Below are 20,754 nucleotides of genomic sequence, written 5' to 3'. Positions count from 1 at the left end.
CCACACTCACAAGAGCCTTGGATGAAGCCATAGGTGAAGACAAATAAAACTCACTGGTGGCAGACATATCAACCCTGTTCAATGTTCTCAAGCCAGAACATCAGTGGTTTACTGTGATTGACATGGCAAATGGTTTCTGGTCAGTGCCACTAGGCTGAAGAGGTTAGGCCATGGCCAACAGTCACACTGAATGGAACACAGTACACCTGGACCAGATTACCTCAAGGTTTTCATGACAGCCCTACAGTGTATTACATGGCACTCTACCATCATCTTAAACAAGCTCCAGAAACATCATCTGTCATCATCAATTATATCAATGACAGATTGTGTCTGAAACAGAAGAACAACATGAAAAGTATGTGCTGATGATCCTGTACTTCTAGACAAAAAAGGGCCAAAAGACAAGCTTGTCAAAAGGTCAACTTTGTCAAAAAAAAAGCAATCTGTGAAGTCAATCTAACGACTACAGTTCACGAGTTACGGTCATTCCTGGGACTCTGCAATGTTAACAGAGTGTGGATTGATTTGTACACAATCATAGCTCAACCACTGAATGACATGTTGAAAGGAAGAAAGAACTCGTCTCGTCTTCTTCCGCTTTATCCGGGACCGGGTCGCGGAGGCAGCAGTCTAAGCAGGGAAGCCCAAACTTCCCTTTCCCCAGACACCTCGGCCAGCTCCTCGGGAAGAACACCGAGGCGTTCCCAGGCCAGCCGAGAGACATAGTCCCTCCAGCGTGTCCTGGGTCTTCCCCGGGGCCTCCTCCCGGGGGGACATGCCTGGAACACCTCCCCAGGGAGGCGTCCAGGAGGCATCCGAAAAAGATGCCCGAGCCACCTCAGCTGATTCCTCTCGATGTGGAGCAGCAGCGGCTCTACTCCGAGCTCCTCCCGAGTGACTGTGCTTCTCACCCTATCTCTAAGGGAGCGCCCAGCCACCCTGCGAAGGAAACTCATTTCGGCCGCTTGTATCCGCGATCTTGTCCTTTCGGTCATTACCCAAAGCTCATGACCATAGGTGAGAGTCGGAACGTAGATCGACCGGTAAATTGAGAGCTTCGCCTTTTGGCTCAGCTCCTTCTTCACCACAACGGACCGGTAAAGCGACCGCATCACTGCGGAGGCTGCACCGATCCACCTGTCGATCTCACGCTCCATCCTTCCCTCACTCGTGAACAAGATCCCGAGATACTTAAACTCCTCCACTTGAGGCAGAACTTCTCCACCAACCTGGAGAGGGCAAGCCACCCTTTTCCGGTCGAGAACCATGGCCTCGGACTTGGAGGTGCTGATTCTCATCCCAGCCGCTTCACACTCGACTGCAAACCGCCCCAGTGCATGCTGAAGGTCCTGGTTTGAAGAAGCCAACAGGACAACATCATCTGCAAAAAGCAGAGATGAAATCCTGTGGTTCCCAAACAGGATTCCTTCTGGCCCCTGGCTGCGCCTAGAAATTCTGTCCATAAAAATTATGAACAGAACCGGTGACAAAGGGCAGCCCTGCCGGAGTCCAACATGCACTGGGAACAGGTCTGACTTACTGCCGGCAATGCGAACCAGACTCCTGCTCCGTTCGTACAGGGACCGGACAGCCCTTAGCAAAGAGCCCCGAACCCCATACTCCCGAAGCACCCCCCACAGAATACTACGGGGGACACGGTCGAATGCCTTCTCCAGATCCACAAAGCACATGTGGACTGGTTGGGCAAACTCCCATGAACCCTCGAGCACCCTATGAAGGGTATAGAGCTGGTCCAGTGTTCCGCGACCAGGACGAAAACCGCATTGTTCCTCCTGGATCCGAGGTTCGACTATTGGTCGAATTCTCCTCTCCAGTACCCTGGAGTAAACCTTCCCTGGGAGGCTGAGAAGTGTGATTCCCCTATAATTGGGGCACACTCTCCGGTCCCCTTTCTTAAAAAGAGGGACCACCACCCCAGTCTGCCACTCCAGAGGCACTGTCCCTGACCGCCACGCGATGTTGCAGAGGCTTGTCAACCAAGACAGCCCCACAACATCCAGAGACTTGAGATACTCAGGGCGGATCTCATCCACCCCCGGTGCCTTGCCACCGAGGAGCTTGCAAACCACCTCAGTGACTTCGGCTTGGGTAATGGACGAGTCCACCTCTGAGTCATCAGCCTCAGTCTCCTCAGTGGAAGACATGACGGTGGGATTGAGGAGATCCTCAAAGTATTCCTTCCACCGCCCGACAATGTCCCCAGTCGAGGTCAACAGCTCCCCACCCGCACTGTAAACAGTGTTGGCAGAGTACTGCTTCCCCCTCCTGAGGCGCCGGACGGTTTGCCAGAATTTCTTCGAGGCCGACCAATAGTCCTTCTCCATGGCCTCCCCGAACTCCTCCCAGTTCCGAGTTTTTGCCTCCGCAACTGCCCGAGCTGCAGCACGCCTGGCCTGCCGATACCCGTCAGCTGCCTCGGGAGTCCTGGAGGTTAACATGGCCCGATAGGACTCCTTCTTCAGCTTGACGGCATCCCTTACTTCTGGTGTCCACCACCGGGTTCGGGGATTGCCGCCACGACAGGCACCGGAGACCTTGCGGCCACAGCTCTGAACAGCTGCGTCCACAATGGAGGTAGAGAACATTGTCCACTCAGACTCAATGTCCCCCGCCTCCCTCGGAAGCTGGGAAAAGCTCTCCCGGAGGTGGGAGTTAAAGACCTCCCCGACAGAGTGCTCGGCCAGACATTCCCAGCAGACCCTCACCATACGTTTGGGCCTGCCAGGTCTGTCCAGCTTCCTCCTCCGCCAGCGGATCCAACTCACCACCAGGTGGTGATCAGTTGACAGCTCAGCCCCTCTCTTCACCCGAGTGTCCAAGACATAGGGCCGGAGATCAGATGAAACGACTACAAAGTCTATCATTGACCTCCGACCTAAGGTGTCCTGGTGCCACGTGCACTTATGGACACCCCTATGCTCGAACATGGTGTTCGTTATGGACAAACCGTGACTAGCACAGAAGTCCAATAACAAAACACCACTCGGGTTCAGATCGGGGAGGCCGTTCCTCCCAACCACGCCCCTCCAGGTGTCACTGTCATCTCCAACGTGAGCATTGAAGTCCCCCAGTAACACAATGGAGTCCCCAGTCTGAGCACTCCTCAGTACCTCTCCCAGGGACTCCAAGAAGGCCGGATACTCTATACTGCTATTTGGGCCATAGGCACAAACAACAGCAAGAGCCCTCTCCCCAATCCGAAGGCGCAGCGAGGCGACCCTCTCGTTCACTGGGGTAAACTCCAACACATGGCGGCTGAGCTGGGGAGCTATAAGCAAGCCCACACCAGCCCGCCGCCGCTCACCACGGGCGACTCCAGAGAAGTGGAGAGTCCAGCCCCTCTCGAGGAGCTGGGTTCCAGAGCCCAAGCTGTGCATGGAGGTGAGCCCGACTATCTCTAGCCGGTACCTCTCAACCTCCCGCACAAGCTCAGGCTCTTTCCCCCCCAGCGAAGTGACATTCCATGTCCCAACAGCCAGCCGCTGTGTCCGGGGATCAGGTCGTCGAGGCCCCTGCCTTCGACTGCCACCCAATCCACATTGCACCAGTCCCCTACTGCTACCTCTGTGGGTGGTGAACCCACAGGAGGTCGGGCCCACGTCAGCTCTTCGGGCTGAGCCCGGCCGGGCCCCATGGGCAAAGGCCCGGCCACCAAGCGCTCGCATACAAGCCCCAACCCCGGGCCTGGCTCCAGGGTGGGGCCCCGGCTGCGTCATCCCGGGCGACGTCACGGTCCTCGGATTTTTCTCCATAGGGGTTTTGGTGAACTGCTCTTAGTCTGGCCTGTCACCTAGGACCTATCTGCCTTGGGAAACCCTGACAGGGGCATAATGCCCCCGACAACATAGCTCCTAGGATCATTCAAGCACACAAACCCCTCCACCACAATAAGGTGGCAGTTCAAGGAGGGGAAGAAAGAACTCCAAAGAAAAATTGCACTGAACAATGAGCAAATGGAATTCAAGAACTTCAAACAAGTTTTGTGCCAAGCATCAGCTCTCAGAATCCCCGACACCAGTCAACCCATTCATCCTGTGTATTCACAAACAAGACGGGTACATGACAGCAGTCCTGACCCAAGAACATAGAGGAACAAGCAGATCAGTCTCATATTACTCAGTGAGACTGGATGAAGTATCACAGGGATGAGGGTTGTGCCTGAGAGTGATTCAAGCCACATGTCTGGCTGTGGAATCTGCTTTGACCATTGTGATGGATCAAAGACTCACAGTGAAATGCCCACATGCTATACACATGATGATCACCATGAGTTGCATGTCATAAGTTACTGCAGCACGATGGACATGATGGACAGCCACTCTGGAGTTGCCCAACATCATCATTGAAAAAGCATCCCCTGTGAACCCAGCAACTCTTTTACCAGAGCTGCAGGTCAAAGAAGATCACAACTGTGTTGAAATTGTTCAGATGATTGAGGAACAAAGACAAGTCAAGGAAGACCCTCTGCTCATTCCAGAAATGCTGTTGTTTGCAGATGGGTCCTCACAAGTGGTAAACAATCAGAGAGTGGCAGGCTGGGCAGTAACATCAACACATGAAGTACTGGTAGGCGTTTTACTGACAAATACATCAGTACAATAAGCAGAACTGAAAGCACTCATTGAAGCATGCAACTTTGTCAATGGGCGCACAGCAAACATCTACACAGACTCCAGATATGCTTTTGGAGTGGTACATGATTTCGGACAAGTATGAAAAAACAGAGGTTTCCTGACTGCTGCTGGAATGCCATAAGGAACAGACAGTTGGTCCAAGAACTATTAGCTGCATTGCAGCTGCCGAAAGGAGTGTCCATCATCAAAGTCAAAGCACACATGAAGCAAAACACAGAAGAAGCAAAAGGAAATGCGTTAACAAACAGGGCTGCAAAATTAGCTGCCAAGGAAGGGGCTAACAAAGCAGCAGACAATCAAACTGAAACAGTGAATTTAAAGATTCTACAAGCATACACCCTGACTGATATCAAAGAGTTACAAGACGATTGTAGCCGAGAGGAAAAATGGACCTGGGTGGACAATGGGGCAAAGAAACATGAGAGTGGATTGTGGAAACATGGAGACAAAGTCACTGGTCCTGCAAAACTGCTACCAGAGCTTGCCACATGGATACACTCCTTGGGTCACATAGGAATAGAGAAAATGGCCTACAGATTCAGGACAACATGGTGGAGTCCAATATTCAGAAAAGACAGGAGGCTGAACTAGAAATAGCAGATTTGAAGATACTGAGATTTTCACCGGGAGTGACAAAGTTGGACAGAATGAGAAATGAGAATATTAGAGGGACAGCACATGTAGAATGGCTTAGAGACAAAATGAGAGAGCCGAGATTAAGATGGTTTGGACATGTACAGAGGAGTGATCCAGGATATACTGAGAAAAGAATGCTGGAGATGGAGTTGCCAGATAGAAGGAAAAGAGGAAGACGAAAGATGAGATTTATGGATGTGGTGAAGGAGGATATGAGGACAGTTGGTGTGAGAGAAAAAGATACGGAGCACAGGAGGAGATGGAGGGACATTATCTGCTGTGGCAACCCCTAACGGGAACAGCCGAAAGAAGAAGAAGAAGAAGAGGTATACAATAAAAAGAAAACAAAATGGGAAGTGGGCGGCACGGTGGTGTAGTGGTTAGCGCTGTCACCTCACAGCAAGAAGGTCCGGGTTCGAGCCCCGTGGCCGGCGAGGGCCTTTCTGTGTGGAGTTTGCATGTTCTCCCCGTGTCCGCGTGGGTTTCCTCCGGGTGCTCCGGTTTCCCCCACAGTCCAAAGGCATGCAGGTTAGGTTAACTGGTGACTCTAAATTGACCGTAGGTGTGAATGTGAGTGTGAATGGTTGTCTGTGTCAATGTGTCAGCCCTGTGATGACCTGGCGACTTGTCCAGGGTGTACCCCGCCTTTCGCCCGTAGTCAGCTGGGATAGGCTCCAGCTTGCCTGCGACCCTGTAGAAGGATAAAGCGGCTTGAGATAATGAGATGAGATGAGATATATATATATATATATATATAAAGCTGAATTCTTCCAACACAGTTTTATTTAATATTGACACAAAATGTGTAAACTAGAATGCTAGACATAATTTGTGTAATTATTCTGCACACTTCTTCTAAGACTGTGTTTGCATTCACTTTAATGTTGTTGATAATCTTCTCAAAACAATGACTAGTACTAGTATGGCCAATTAGAGATTTAACCAAGTACTGTGTCCGTATATTAACTAATGTAAAGTCTATACTGCTATGAATGAGTTAAAAAAAAGTACAGAAAGGGCACTTTATACTGTACGTAGTGAACATGTTGATTTGATGTCACTCCATAAATGGGGAAGGAAGTGATAGTTGGAAGGGCTCAAGGCAAAGTGAACTTTTTTCTTATAACCCCAAAGTCTGGAGTGTGGTATTTTGCTAATACCACAGGAATTTGCCAAGGATTACAATGTTTAATTTATTAAGTAACAACATGTTCTGCATCCTGTGGAATGTCCAAGAGACAAGTTCCGCTTGTCATTTATCCAAGAACCACAGGAAGCAGTCAGTCTCTCTCTCTCTCTCTCTCTCGCTCACTCTTATGCTCTCTCTCAAAAAAAACATTATTATATAGAGTGGCTGCCATACAAATCTCTGTGCAAAAGCTGTTACTTCACAACAATACTGTATTTGAATAAACCCATTAATATAAACATATGGTTCATGTTACAGCCGGAACTGCTATCCAAGTTCCAGAACTGCTATTCAAGTTTTCTATAAATGCTATCCATTTATACAAAAATAATGTGTATCTTCTGATTTGAGATTTGAGAATTCGACTGTGCTGTGGTACAGTAGTTTATAACAGGACAGCGGTGACTCAGTGGTTATGGCTCTGGCTTATTGATCAGAAGGTTGGAGCTCAGGCCCCACTACTACCAAGCTACCACTTTTAGTCCCTTGAGCAAGGCCCTTTACCCTCTCTGCTGCACGGGGTGCTGTATCATGGCTAATCCTGTGCTGTGACTAGCCTGGGAAATCCCATGCTGCTTTGCACAATCGTTCCGATCTGAAAAGACAGCATGGAAACTATGGTCTAAAGGCTCGCCTGAGTTAGGGAGCCAATCAGAGAGTGGGGAGGGGTGGAAAGACGGTGACGCATACTACTCGACAAACGGAAGCTTGTAGTTTATTTGGGACTGTTTACGGATCACATTTAACATGGCGGTGAGCGATACGAACCAAACTTTCGATCAAGCTTTGTCTTGCACAAACGGCAGTAATCGTTCAGTGCCATTGTTTTCCTATTTTTGTTTTGCCTTCTCTTTCTCTTTCCTTCTCTTCTTCGCCTCTTCGTCTTCTTCGTCGCTCTAACTACGTCACCGGGTACAACTGCCATGATTGGCCATGGGCTACGTATACGCCAAATGATAGACATTCGCAACGTCCAATAAACGGCCGTTGACAATCGTAAACCACACCTCCCCTACGAGAAATTCAATAGGCGGATTCCAGACCATATTTCACTTGTGATATGGTCTGGTGTTAACCAGACTATGCTGTGACCCCAACTTCCTAACAAACTGGGTTATGTGAATTTCAATATGCTGCATTTATGACAAATAAAGGCTTCATCTTCTTACCTTATTTCCTCTGGAAAGAAGTAATTTTCAGGCATGGTACTATAAACTAACTATTTGCATATGAACAAAATACTATAATTTCTGTCATATAAAATTTTTACACATTCTATATTTAATATCGGAACATCTCTCTCATACAGGACCATTTTTATTACAGAAGGCATACACACAGATACATACGGCAATCAGACACAAAGGTTTACATTATTCTTTTAGTTATTACCTCGCCCGCTACAGAGTAAGCGGGGCGAGGTATTGTTTTCGGTCAGGTTTCTTTGTTACTTTGTGGGGGTTGTCAGCAATATTACAATCCCGCTCACATATATTCTAAACTTGTCCCTATCCACTGGGGTGATCCCTTCTGAACTTAAGTCTGCTAAGATCACTCCTATACACAAGAAAAACAGCAAAACCGAAGCTGATAATTATCGGCCTGTGTCTATTCTCAGCATTGTAAGCAAACTGATTGAGAAGGTTGTCTATGACCAACTCAATCAGTACCTCACAGATCATAAACTCTATACGAGTACCAGTTGGGTTTCCGGTCCTCTTCCTCCACAGATACTTGTTTAATTCATCTCACTGACTATATTAAGTCTGAACAAGACAAAGGCAATTACACAGGTATGGTACTTCTAGATCTACAAAAAGCCTTTGATATTGTGAACCATAGTATTCTTCTTATGAAGCTTGAAGCCATGGAGCTTCAGAAACCTGATGTTAACTGATTCCATGCCTACCTAAGTAATAGGCAGCAGCATGTGGAAGTTGGTGGTGTACTGTCTACACCTGCTAATGTGATGTGTGGTGTCCCACAAGGCTCAATATTGGGCCTTTTTGCTTTTCCTTATCTATATTAATGATATGCCCTCTACAGTAAATAGTAAACTGCTATTGTATGCAGATGACTCTGCCCTCTTGGTAGCTGGAAAGCAGTGACGCCTGGTAGTCTTTCAAACAGGGGAGGCTGGTCGGTTACGATATTTCCAGATTTTAAAAGAAAAAACACGTCAATTTTGCCCATACTCTTGCCTCTGATCTGGCTGATTGTTGGCAGGGTCACAAACTGTGAAATAACAGGTTCTTTTGGCCCATTAGCCTACTGTCCAATATACGTGATGATGGTGGTGTTGGGGGGGAGGGGTATATTTTAACATTTTATATTTTAAAATTGTGGCATGTTGTTTAAAAATTGACCTCTGCTGTGTTTTTGTTTAAAAATGTTTTCCAAATTGTAGTGGTGTTGAATTCATATCCAGAAAAACATATATTCCAATATAATATACTCAGCATAAACATTTTAAATAGATTCTATATTTTTGGTCCATCCATGACATATTACTAAAGTAGCCTATTTACTGTTGTTGATGTGGGTCACTTGCTGTTAGCCAATTCACTTTCTCGTACCAGGAGAGCTGAAAGGAATGAGTATTATTCCCTACCTTTTTCACCAAGTCAGTTTGGGGCGTTGGTCTACCCTGCTCTTTAATTTTAATTTTTTCCTCGAAAGGAAGACTGGCAAATGGCTTCGCCAAAATTAAATCAGCAATGCTTGGCATCCGTGCGCAGCTTTCTTGCTAGCTGACTAGCCCCCTCAAGTTCAAGTTCAGTCACTCAAATAAACGAAATTTCTGGAACTAAGATAGCAAACTTGACAACACTTTATTTAAAATGAAAATATATACAAACTAAAAAAGCTGGTAGAAGCTGTATGTAATGAATGAAATCGAAATGTAAGCCGATCTCTTACAATACACCACAGCACTTGCGAATCCGCATGGGACTGAACTGATGTTGCCAGATACTGCTGACGTTATCCATCCCAAAATATGTTCAAAACCTGCCAAAATGCACTTAAAACCGCCCAATCTGGCAACACTGTGCTGCCTGTCTATAGTTGAAACGAGCTTTCAATCAAAGAAAATATCCGGCCGCTTTCACCAATCACCAGTCTCCTCGCGGAAACTGCCATGTCCCTCCCATGTGAGGCTCAGAGTCCGTAGGCGGGCATTTTTGCAGTATTTGTCCAATAACCATCTTGCATTTTGATATTGAAAAGCGCATAGCTCCCAAATGCCGTTGAAGTCCACTGAGGCTGGGAGTCCGTGAGACTCCGTGGGCGGGCATTTTCGCAGTATTTGTCCAATAACCGTCTTGCATTTTGAAATTGACAAGCACATAGCTCCCAATCCACTGAGGCTGGGCTGCATCACGCTGTCACGAGGGGGAAAAACTCACGCACACATTAGGCGAACTGGGGAAAGTTATAACGGAATGATTTCGCACTGTAGTGGGTTGAGCACATATATTTCTATGATTCTGGATCTGAAATAGCAATGTTATAAGGTCGGCTATAACATAAGCCTAGCGCAATTCATCCTACACGATGTTCGTCATTTTTAGAGGAGGCTTAGCCTCCCTCGTTGTCTTAGAGCAATCGCCCATGCTGGAAAGAATACTGTTGACATACAACAGCAGCTGTCTTCCGAACTTCAATCTGTCCATGAATGGCTTATTGATAACAAGCTGTCCCTCCATCTTGGGAAGACAGAATCCATATTCTTTGGCTCCAAATGGAGACTCCATAGTTCTGAGTCTATAGACGTCACATGTGATGGTCAAACCCTTGCCAGTAAAACCTGTGTTAAATATTTAGGAGTTGTTCTTGACCAGTCACTATCAGCGAGCCAAATCGTTGACACTGTCATTAGCAAATCCAACGCTAAACTTAAATTCCTGTATAGGCAGACCAGACAATTTGACATGGCTACCAAAAAGCTTTTAGTGTCAGCTCTAATACAGTGTCATTTTGACTATGCCAGTGCTTCTTGGTACTCTGGTCTTACCAAGAAAAAGCAAGATTGTCTGCAGACAATTCAGAACAAAATAGTTTTGTATCTACTCAGTGCCTCTCCTAGGACCCATATAGGTCATTTTGAGTTTGAGCAGGCCAAGATGTTGCCAGTGAACCTATGAGTCAAACAGCTTAAATTAGGTACATCACAAGCACAACATTATTCATGGTAATGCTCCACAATATCTAACATCTGCCTTAATTCCAAATTCTTCCCGCCATAATACCCGTTCAGGCCCCCTCTCTCTGTTTATCCCTTCTGTTAGATCTTTCGGATAGTCCTCATTCACATATACTGGTGCTTGCCTTTGGAATGGTTTACCTAGTCATATACGGTCTCAGTCTTCCAAAAGTGCTTTCAAACATCTAGTCCGAACCTTTTTATCTTAACAGCTTTTAGAGGAAGAACGCAACACTTCTGTTATGTCATAATCTAACTAGTCTTCTGTTATTATATTGTCTTTGTCCTGTTAATTCTGATACAGGTATTTGTTTACTCGTATTTTGCACTAAGTACTTTTGCACAGTATTATCTTTTTATATTTATATTATCATATTTATTTATATTTATTTATACTGCTGATGTTATTTATCAACGTATACATACCATATTTTTCTTTATTTTAATTCCACATTCTACATTTTCCCTTCATTTTGTCACTTGATTTTATGGACCACAATGGAAATAAGTGTTTTCACTTTCTTGTGTCATCCATGTATTTTTAATGTATTTACAATTGTTTGTATGTATTTATATTGAATTTACTAAATAAAATCAATCAATCTACGGGAAAACAGCTGGACCAATCTTCATGAAACTTTCAGGATAGGTGGGCATTGGTCTCAAATAGAACCTCTGACATTTTGAGGGTCATCTGGTCAAGGTCAAAGTCACGGTGACCAAAAAGATTTAAAAAAAAAAAAAAAAAGCTCTGAGCTCAGATTGCAGGAGCGCTGCCTTGGAAAGACTCCTCCCACAAACACGCTGGTTGGATCACTTGCCTCATTTGTATACACTGTGCTGTCATTGGATAGTTTCTTGGTTTGTTTACATATGCAAAGTAAGGGGTTTGGGCCATGCCCAACACTTTAAAACCCCATTGATAAAAACTTCCCCACTCTGTTGATTTATTATTATTATTAGCTTGCCTGCTACGTACTAGACTAAAGAAATCGCTTTCAGACATCTCATTATCTCTAGCCACTTTATCCTTCTACAGGGTCGCAGGCAAGCTGGAGCCTATCCCAGCTGACTACGGGCGAAAGGCAGGGTACACCCTGGACAAGTCGCCAGGTCATCACAGGGCTGACACATAGAGACAGACAACCATTCACACCTACAGTCAATTTAGAGTCACCAGTTAACCTAACCTGCATGTCTTTGGACTGTGGGGGAAACCGGAGCACCCGGAGGAAACCCACGCGGACACGGGGAGAACATGCAAACTCCACACAGAAAGGCCCTCGCCGGCCACGGGGCTCGAACCCGGACCTTCTTGCTGTAAGGCGACAGTGCTAACCACTACACCACCGTGCCGCCCGCTTTCAGACATGTTTATGCTTATTACAGCAGAGGTCTCAAAAGTAGCCGATCAGCGGCAGCAAATCACTGTAGTAGGATTTGCCGCCATCTGTTTTTCACTGAGTAACAAAAAATATTTTTATTTACATATCTGTGGGGCGGTACGGTGGTGTAGTGGTTAGCACTGTTGCCTCACAGCAAGAAGGTCCGGGTTCGAGCCCCGTGGCCGGCGAGGGCCTTTCTGTGCGGAGTTTGCATGTTCTCCCCATGTCTGCGTAGGTTTCCTCTGGGTGCTCAGGTTTCCCCCACAGTCCAAAGACATGCAGGTTAGGTTAACTGGTGACTCTAAATTGACCGTAGATGTGAATGTGAGTGTGAATGGTTGTCTGTGTGTCGGCCCTGTGATGACCTGGCGACTTGTCCAGGGTGTACCCCGCCTTTCACCCGTAGTCAGCTGGGAGAGGCTCCAGCTTGCCTGCGACCCTGTAGAACAGGATAAAGCAGCTAGAGATAATGAGATGAGATGAGATATCTGTACAAAACTGAGCAGTGCACGATGTGAAACTAAATTTCATTCAACTAAATAATGGCCAGGGTTCCCGCTGGTGCTCGTCACACTTGTCACTGACGAACATAATCCATCAGTGATGAAGAGAAAATTACTAGCAGTTGTCACGGTGACGAATGTGCGTCATCATTATCATAAGTCATCTTTTATAGAAATTGCTCCGTTTGCTGAATTCCAACCCCAGAGAAGAAACTTTGGGACACTAGAGTGTAAACAATGAGCACGTGCTTGTGACCAATTAAAATCGACTAAACATAATGACCACATGAGCGCCAAGCTTTTGACCAATCACAGTGCGTCTTAGTCAGCCTGGTGTGGGGGTGTAATCATCTCTGCGTTAACCAAACAGTGGCACAGTCTAAACTGGTGATTTTATTTTATTTTTTTATTTTGTTTTGTTTTCAAGCACTGAAGATGATTTAAGGGCCGAAACAGACATGGGGGAGGCACACTCAGAGCAACCGACAGTCCCCGAGCACATCGGGCGGTGTCAGTAATACAGGGGTCGGTTAAAAAATAATAATAATTTAATTTTTTTTTTTACCTTTATTTAACCAGGAATAATCCCATTGAGATTCAGAATCTCTTTTGCAAGGGGATCCTGGCCAAGAGAGCAGCACAGTAGGTCCACATAAGGTACACAATTGAAAAAAAACAACAAAACAAACATAAAAACTGTTAAAACAAATTGGCAAATCACATCATTACATTATAATCACCAGCTGCGTTCAGTAAGAGGACATGTGCATTCAGTAGTCAAATAGTCCTTGATCCTAGCTTTAAAATCTTCCATACTTGGGAGGTAATCCAATTTAAGATGACTCTGTAATTTATACCAGGACAAGGGTGTGAATGCTTTAAAAGCACTTTCACCAAAGACAGTCCGCATACGAGGAATGGCGTACATTATCAATCTATCGAGCCGGAGACTACAGCTTTTGGTGGTGACTTTAAGAGTCAAAAGAGAACATAAATAAGGAGGCAAGTCACACAGGATGGCCTTATAAAGAAAACTGTACCAGTGTTCCCATCTACGATTGTGCAGTGAAGGCCAACCAGCGCACTCATATAGGCTGCAGTGATGAGTACGAAAACCCGAATCCGTTACAAACCTTAATGCTGCATGATACACTGAATCCAGCATTTTCAGAGAGGAGAGATTTGCATGCATGTATAAGATGTCACCGTAGTCAAGTATCGATAAAAAAGTTGCCTGTAACAGTCTTTTTCTTGCACTAAAGGAGAAACAACTTTTGTTTCTATAGTAGAAACCCAGTTTAACCCTGAGTTTCTATGTTAGATACTCAATATGGTATTTAAAAGACAGATTTTCATCCAAGTAAAATCCCAAGTATTTGTAGACTGAGACTCGTTCAATCACTTTCTCAATTTGTGTAACAATCTGACAAACAGGGCGGCACGGTGGTGTACTCGCCTCACAGCAAGAAGGTCCGGGTTCGAGCCCCGTGGCCGGCAAGGGCCTTTCTGTGTGGAGTTTGCATACTCTCCCCGTGTCCGCGTGGGTTTCCTCCGGGTGCTCTGGTTTCCCCCACAGTCCAAAGACATGCAGGTTAGGTTAACTGGTGACTCTAAGGCCCTGTCCACACGGCAACGGATTCAGGTGAATCTGATAAAATTGTTTATCATTTCGGCCTGGCGTCCACACGGCACCGGCGTTTTGGGTGCCCCAAAACGAAATCTTTTGAGAACAGGTTCCAGAGTGGAAAGATCTGGCAACGGCGCCGTTGCGAAGTCGTCTGGATGAGTAGAACGGATTTGTTTACGATGACGTCACAACCACATGACTGTGAGTGCTTCACACTGGGCATAGACATATAAACATAGACGCCGCCTTCCGCGTAGAATCATACGTCATCCTCACCGCCATATTGGATGGGGCAAAGCGGAGAATAAAGATGCCTCATTCATGTGCTGTGTTTAACTGTACCAACAGGTTTACCGTCCAAACAAGATCACATGGGATTACCTTTCACAGGTGAGACTGGAAAAATACTTTTCATTGTATTTGGTCATTATAACGTAATTTTACGAACAGATTTTTCTGACTTTGTGGCTAATATGAAGTCTCGCGCATAATAGCCGCTTGGTGAAAACTGTCTCCAAACAATTTATAATTTATAAATAAATTTATAATTTATTTCATAGCCCACCCAACCAATTTCACCACCAGCTGTCAGATGGTGATGGCACACTCAAAAATAGAAGAGATTGGAAGCATGTCAGACTGTGAAGCAATCACATGGAGCAATCCCATTGTAATATGGTTTAATTGAATTTTTTTCCATATAGCACTGTATATTGCAAAAATTGGTTTTGGAGACATTTTATAGCCTATCTGCACGGCATTTAATAAAAGTGATGCGGAGACGGCACGGCATGGCTTCAGCAGCATAAGCACAGCACGTTATTCTACACGATCCCCGCTGAGCTCCAAAACATGCCTTGATGTGTAGATATCGTTAGTAGCCTACGATAGTAGCAGCGGAATAAAAAAAAAACAAGTTTCCGATAGCTTGATTCCGGTATAGGCCTGCTGCATGTTGAGGAAATTTAGGTCACACCTCCCACGGAATATTGACGGGTATTTCGCACACTATTTATAACCATCACATTAAAAGTTATATATGTTGTTTTGATGCCTGTTTGTTTCCCAAATATATACGTGTGTGTCTTAATGGGTGAATAAAAGGCATCGAGTTAAACATTATTGTAGAAAGGGGCTTTATGAAGTTCAGTCCATTTACTTGCATTGGTTTACGGGAAAGATTTGCCCATCCAATATGGCGGACACTCTGACGTATCCCAGCAACAGGTCTATGACGTGGGGTAGAAGAAGGCGCATGCATCGTACTTCTTCTATTGTTCTGGTGTCTCCGATGGGACCGTCTTACAGCGCACATAGAGGTGTGGCATGTGTATTGCATTGTTTTCAGCAAGCGCATTGCCATATGTACCTGATATTTTACTGATCCGTTGCCCATGTGGATGTGATTTAAAAAAAAAAAAAATCTCGTTGCCGTTGTCGTGTGGATGTAGCCTAAATTGACCGTAGGTGTGAATGTGAGTGTGAATGGTTGTCTGTGTCTATGTGTCAGCCCTGTGATGACCTGGCGACTTGTCCAGGGTGTACCCCGCCTTTCGCCCGTAGTCAGCTGGGATAGGCTCCAGCTTGCCTGTAACCCTGTAGAACAGGATAAAGCAGCTAGAGATAATGAGATGAGATGAGACATAATTTTAGTTTTGTCAGAATTTTTAAACTGAAAGCGCTGTCAGCTGGCAAGCAGCCTAAGGGAGCTCAGTTTCTGGGCTATAGCCTCCAGGTATTTTCACCCTCAAAAAACATAAGAGAGTAATAGAAAACAACTATCATTGCATCGCTGCTGTGGAGGACGGCCCCATATGGACAGTTGAAAGTCACACCTGGAGGATGCTCAGACTCTTACAGTGGTGCTTGAAAGTTTGTGAACCCTTTAGAATTTTCTATATTTCTGCATAAATATGACCTAAAACATCATCAGATTTTCACACAAGTCCTAAAAGTAGATAAAGAGAACCCAGTGAAACAAATGAGACAAAACTAATATACTTCGTCATTTATTTATTGAGGAAAATGATCCAATATTACATGTCTGTGAGTGGCAAAAGTATGTGAACCTTTGCTTTCAGTATCTGGTGTGACCCCCTTGTGCAGCAATAAGTGCAACTAAACGTTTGCAGTAACTGTTGATCAGTCCTGCACACTGGCTTGGAGGAATTTTAGCCTATTCCTCCGTACAGAACAGCTTCAACTCTGGGATGTTGGTGGGTTTCCTCACATGAACTGCTCGCTTCAGGTCCTTCCACAACATTTCGATTGGATTAAGGTCAGGACTTTGACTTGGCCATTCCAAAACATTCACTTTATTCTTCTTTAACCATTCTTTGGTAGAACGACTTGTGTGCTTAAGGTCGTTGTCTTGCTGCATGACCCACCTTCTCTTGAGATTCAGTTCCTGGACAGATGTCCTTACATTTTCCTTTAGAATTCGCTGGTATAATTCAGAATTCATTGTTCCATCAACGATGGCAAGCCGTCCTGGCCCAGATGCAGCAAAACAGGCCCAAACCATGATACTACCACCACCATGTTTCACAGATGGGATAAGGTTCTTATGCTGGAATGCAGTGCTTTCCTTTCTCCAAACATAACCCTTCTCATTTAAACCAAAAATTCTATTTCGGACTCATCCTTCCACAAAACATTTTTCCAATAGCCTTCTGGCTTGTTCACGTGATCTTTAGCAAACTACAGATGAGCAGCAATGTTCTTTTTGGAGAGCAGTGGCTTTCTCCTTGCAACCCTGCCATGCACACCATTGTTGTTCAGTGTTCTCCTGATGGTGGACTCATGAACATTAACATTAGCCAATGTGAGAGAGGCCTTCAGTTGCTTAGAAGTTACCCTGGGGTCCTTTGTGACCTCGCCGACTAATCCACACCTTGCTCTTGGAGCGATCTTTGTTGGTCGACCACCCCTGGGGAGGGTAACAATGGTCTTGAATTTCCTCCATTTGTACACAATCTGTCTGACTGTGGATTGGTGGACTCCAAACTCTTTAGAGATGGTTTTGTAACCTTTTCCAGCCTTATGAGCATCAACAACGCTTTTTCTGAGGTCCTCAGAAATCTCCTTTGTTCATGCCATGATTCACTTCCACAAACATGTGTTGTGAAGATCAGACTTTGATAGATCCCTGTTCTTTAAATAAAACAGGGTGCCCACTCACACCTGATTGTCATCCCATTGATTGAAAACACCTGACTTCATCTTCAAATTAACTGCTAATCCTAGAGGTTCACATACTTTTGCCACTCACAGATATGTAATATTGGATCATTTTCCTCAATAAATAAATGACCAAGTATAATATTTTTGTCTCATTCATTTAACTGGGTTCTCTTTATCTACATTTAGGACTTGGGTGAAAATCTGATGATGTTTTTGGTCATATTTATGCAGAAATATAGAAAATTCTAAAGGGTTCACAAACTTTCAAGCACAACTGTATAATAATGCTTTTATGGCTGAGGACTACAGTTGACTTGCTAACTTTAGGACTGCAGTTGTCATGAACAGTTTTGCACTCAAATTTCCATCAGTGAAGAGTTATAACATCAACAAAACTGACTTCATGTTAAAACTGTTATAGTCATGTTGTCTGTTGTTGCCCAAATGAGGATGGGTTCCCTTTTGAGTCTGGTTCCTCTCAAGGTTTCTTCCTCATGTTGTCTGAGGGAGTTTTTCCTTGCCACCGTCACCACAGGCTGCTCATTGGGGATAGATTAGGGAAAAAATTAGCTCATGTTTTAAGTTGTTCAAATTCTGTAAAGCTTCTTGGCGACAATGTTTATTGTTAAAAGCGCCATACAAATAAACTTGAAACTTGAAAACAACTGACTTGGATGTCATCTGGGATTTTGAATGTTATAATATAATAATGTAGCTTAGAATGTGTGTCTTTGCGATCCTAAAGGAGAGAGATGTGAGAGAAATTATATTTTTTATTAAACTGATGATTAATTTTACTAGTGACGTTAAGTCAGTGGACATGTGCCTCATTTTCCTGAGACATTATGGGTGTTGATGATAATAATAAAGAGTCAGAAACTGAAGTGAATGACAAATTTAAAAAGAGCAGTGCAAAAATCAGTAATAAAGATGTCATAACCTGTGAATGTGTGTGGTTGATATTTCTTGTAAAGTTAGATATAACCTTGCCAATCTATCTATGTCAATCACCCTTAAAAAATACAAGCCTCTGGAAAACTGGACTGAGCCCCTGGTCTGTTCAATAGCTCGAATAGAAGCGGACTCTATTTTGCTGTTTACAATAAATTGGAAATTCCTCCCCAAAAGCCTTGAAACTGTGTCTCAGATAAACCCAGTTTTCCACTTTTCTCACCTGTGGTTCACGGTGAAGGGCTTCAGCCTTTTTAATTGTACCCTCCTATTCTCTCCCTCATACCCTTTTATTCCCCTAAACTTTGAGACCACTGTTACAGAGGGAAAGTGCGTTCCACTGAGCTCTAGCACCAGGCCATTTCTGGTAAATAAGCGTTTCGGTCATGGTGACAGCGTGTGTATGTCAGCCTTGGTTCGGAGGTTTCAGTTTTGAAGACTGTAAGAGGTAAGAGTAGAATGATATAAAGTACAGACACTTGGTATATTTTACTTCTGTGATTTTTAAATTGTTCATTTTTGGTTTACGCTTCATTTTTGTGGCTACTGCCTCATAAAGTAAATATATATGCTGTTAGGACTGGGACTGTTTTGGCCTCTAGAGGCTGCTGTTATGTTTTTCTTGTCATGTTTGTTTTGGCCTCTAGAGGCCGCCACTGTTTCTGTGTTTTATGTTTGTTGTTTTCCATGTGTCTTGTGCCCTGCCTAATCCTCATTAGTGTCACCTGTGTCCTATTTTAGTTTGTGTATAAATACCCCTCTGTTTGTTCCCTTGTCATGGAGTCTTTATGCTATGCTATCCTATGCTGTTAGTGCTAGTTCCCTCTGTCCCATGTTCCTTGCCTGTGTCTTTGTGGTTTTTGTACTTTGCTTTCTTTTGGACCTTTTTGGACTTTGTGTTTACTATTTTTGAGATCTTCTGAGCGTTTGTATTTTTGCCTTTTCTTTTCTCATTTTTGGACTTTGAACTTTTGGATATTTTTTATTTTTCCCTTATATCTTCTGAGCTTTTGGATTATAGTTTTGTTTTTGCCGTGGATTGTTATATTGTAAATAAATTGTTTTTGATACTCTACTTTCGCCTCGCGCCTCTGCACTTGAGTCATCCCCCTGGTGGCCTAGTGGGTGTTTGCTGGATTATCACACCAGCGACCTGGGTTTGAATCCCAGCAAAACCCTAACAGAAAGACTCCGTCATGACTGACTCAGCAGAGGCTTCTTCAACTGTCTACCCTCTAACCTTCAGGGAATGATGGCTGCTTTAACATGTCTTGGAACGCTCATGGACGGACTCTTGCAAGCCCTTGCTTGCCATGAGGTATTGCCCCAGCAAATTGGGAAAACCCTGGCACTTGATTCTGCTCCAGTGCCTCCTGCCATGCTGCGTCCTTCACCTTGCGAACCCAGCCTTCCTGCACCACAGAGGTATGACGGCAAGCACAGTGAGTGTTGGGAGTTCCTTATCCAGTGCCAACTCACCTTTGAGCTCCAGCCTACCACCTACACTACGGATCGCTGCAAGATTGCCTTTGTGATAACCTTGTTAGCTGGTAAGGCACGAGCTTGGGCAACAGCCATCTGGTAGAGACAGGGACCCGAGTGCGCTGATTTCCAGCTGTTTACGGAGGAGATGCTTCATGTCTTTGATCAAGCAGACATCAGCAAAGATGCAGCCAGAAAGCTCATGTCCATCCGGCAAGGAGGAAGCGTCGCAGACTACGCCATCTCGTTCCGGACGCTCGCAGCAGTAAGTGGATGGAACGAGACTGCCCTGGTTTCAGCCTTTCACCATGGTCTGTCTGACCTCATCAAAGATGGTCTGGCCTCTATCGGCTGCCCAAGTGACCTTGAAACTCTGATCTCATATTCTACTCGTCTTGACAACAGGATTAGAGAGCGCCGCCAAGTCCTGAGTCTCCCCGGCCTCACTGCCTCATCATGGAGCCCGTCTACCTCCTCCAGTGACTGTCCTGGACCCATGCAAGTGGGCCATACTCGCCTCTCCGCATCTGAGAGGGAGCGCAGAAGGAGGGACAAGTGCTGAATCTACTGTGGCAAGCCTGGTCACTTCCGAGCATCATGTCCCGAGCTCTCGGGAAAAGGACCGCCCCGTCCAGCCGAGGGAGGGTTGTGACGGGGCCTACCCTCTCTCCTGAACTCCCTGGCCAAGGAGTCTACATCCCGGTCTCCATCTCCTGGGGTGAGTCCGTCCACTCTTGTCAGGCCTTGTTAGACTCAGGGGCGGCTGGAAACTTTATGGATGTTCACTTCGCCCAAAGTATCAATGTCCCGACTGCACCTCTTGAAGTCCCACTGTCTGTGTCTGCCCTCGATGGCCAAGCCTTAGGTGACAGAAGAGTCACCCAAGTAACTTCTCCAGTCTTCCTCCAGTCTCAAGGTCACAAGGAAGAAATATCC

This window comes from Neoarius graeffei, chromosome 6 (assembly GCF_027579695.1).
Source record: "Neoarius graeffei isolate fNeoGra1 chromosome 6, fNeoGra1.pri, whole genome shotgun sequence".
Taxonomy (NCBI): Eukaryota; Metazoa; Chordata; class Actinopteri; order Siluriformes; family Ariidae; genus Neoarius; species Neoarius graeffei.
Note: the sequence above shows the minus strand (reverse complement) of the source record.